The following is a 2500-nucleotide window of genomic DNA, read 5'->3' as shown; positions in this document are numbered from 1 at the left end:
GAAAAACATACATGAAGATGCTGTAAGAGAAAAAAAAAAGTAATTATATGAAGCTACGTAAGATGAGCGGGAAGAGAGGGTATATTAACATCCATTTGTTCTAAACGTTCACGACAAAAATCAATCAATAAATAAATAAAATAAATAAATAAATAAACCAAAAGAACATAAATAAAATGGAATGCCACTGATAAAGAAAAACAAGCTTGTGAAAAGTAATCCACACTAAAAAGGTAGGTGCATTCTATTACTTTTAACATGAATCGTAGAGCTGGTGTTTTACAAACGCCTGAGAAAGAAAACTTCAGTGCCTAATGGGAAAAGAAGATGTCATAATACTGAAAAGTAAGAAGAGAACATGCACAGGTGTATTTAGCTTAAGACCGTAATCCATTCCAAAATCCTCGTTGCATGAAAAAAAAAAAAAAAAAAACCGGTCGGATGATAAAACTTTTTGAAAACCCAATATATATATATATATATATATATATATATATATATATATATATATATATATATATATATATATATATATATATATATATATATATATATTAAAAGAGCAGTAGATCGCGGGTAGTTTTTTTTTTTTTTTTTTTTACAATATCGCCGCCTGTAATATTACTGCTGTGACAGCAGTCACTCCCTTTTTATTTTGTTTATTTTATTTTATTTTATTTTATTATTATTATTATTTTTTAATCGAAAAGTCTATGTTAAGGCGCCGAGTAACGATCTAAATGAATAAGAAAATGTGAACGATTGTGCAGCTAGAAAATGTTGACGGACAGTAGTGTTGTGAAGATATCTGAGTTGCACGCAATGTTGTTATCAAGTCCAGCTAACACGTATATATGTAGATAACAAAATCTGCTAAGCCAGTGTTCTTCAGACTTTTTTTTCTATCACGACACAGTTTAATTTTATATACTACCTTCACGATGAATTCTATTGTGCATTTCTCCCTGATATGAATACCAGTTCACACACACACACACACACACACACACACCATTAATTACACGTCACGTATATTCATTTACAGGGATGGACGTATTGAACAAGCATTTTCACTACGTGCTTTGAAGAACTTTGTGCTAAGCTCCTCATTACAGAGTTCGGAGCTTCACAATGACAAGCTATTTGATAATTCTACCTGTTGCGGTTTCCATAACTACCTGTGAAAGATCATTCAGCAAGTTAAAATTAAATAATAATATTCATGTAGTGTCACAGCTTAAATAGAATATCAACGAATTTGGCTATTAAAAAAAAAAAAAAAAAATATATATATATATATATATATATATATATATATATATATATATATATATATATATATATATATATATATATATATATATATATATATATATCAGCGGATGTTTGTACTGGGTCACAACTTCATGGGTGTTTTCCGCAAATACGCTACTGCCCTCCTCCACGAGTATAGTCAGAATAGGAGTAGCCACGGGTTTCCTAACGGCGATCTAGAAGTTTGACAATGAGCACTAAGCTTTGAGAACCCGGGAGCAGAGCTAAAAATAGAGCTTAAAAGATATTTGAAATCAACAATATGGAACACATAACACTCATTATATTTACAATGAGAAATTTTGACAACACATTACTGTTAGTATCAGAAGCCAGTAAAAAAATAGATAAATGAATAAAATCACTAGTTTAGTCTATGGACAATGGCAGTGTAAGCAAGATGAGGAATAAGAATCTTGCGTCACTGTATAGTTATGACGGTATCATAGAATACTGGTATTTCCCATCTACGGTCAAGATGAGTTGCACCATACCAAGGACTATGTTGACGAGAAGAGTCCTTGACCATATCAAGACAGAAGGTTTGACAATAAAGTTTGTTGTTGATTTTCGAGTTCCAAGTAGACTGCCACTATTTACGAGTATGGAGAATGGCAAACATATGAGACGGAAATTGATTTAGGTGTTGAAGAGAGGGTAGCAGAGCGAATGAGTCAAGTCTCAGCGATGAGCTGGCTGGACAGAAGGTACCCAACACAAGGTAATGAGATACAAAATATCCACTATGGAATTTAGAGCACAGGGCGGGTTTGAAAAGGCCACGTGCTTTATGTCTCTGTTGCGTTAAGTTCACTAGCTAAGAGAAACTCGTAAAGGATGTCTTGGAAGCTTCGGCCACACTTGCAACAATTTTCATGTTAGAGTTCACAAAAGGCTACGTGGCCTTTGTTACGTAACACTGAGAGACTGCAGCATTCACATCTCCTGCCTCGAGGTAACAAAGTCTGGGCGTAACTCACAAATCCCCGGCTACTCAGGTTCTTTATGCAAGACGACAGCCCAAGATATGTTAGTGCTGCCCATAAGCCTCAAAGCTTAAATCTGACGCCAAGATCAACGTAATTGTCCACCTGAGGTGAAATGAAATGCAGAACGGCTAATAAGAAAGAAACGCCTGTGTTGTTTTGGAGACGAAGGTGAATGACCACACTAGCCACGCCACAAG

The 2500-nt window shown here is 34.4% G+C and overlaps 1 protein-coding gene across 5 annotated transcripts in view; it reads right to left on the bottom strand.

The window, feature by feature from the left end:
• The window catches only part of LOC135111025 (serine/threonine-protein phosphatase 6 regulatory ankyrin repeat subunit B-like), a 14002-nt gene that overhangs the window by 4862 nt on the left and 6640 nt on the right, over window positions 1-2500 (bottom strand). The window lies entirely within an intron of this gene.

This window comes from Scylla paramamosain, chromosome 21 (genome assembly GCF_035594125.1).
Source record: "Scylla paramamosain isolate STU-SP2022 chromosome 21, ASM3559412v1, whole genome shotgun sequence".
Lineage (NCBI taxonomy): Eukaryota > Metazoa > Arthropoda > Malacostraca > Decapoda > Portunidae > Scylla > Scylla paramamosain.
This window is presented reverse-complemented; position numbering and strand designations above follow the sequence as displayed.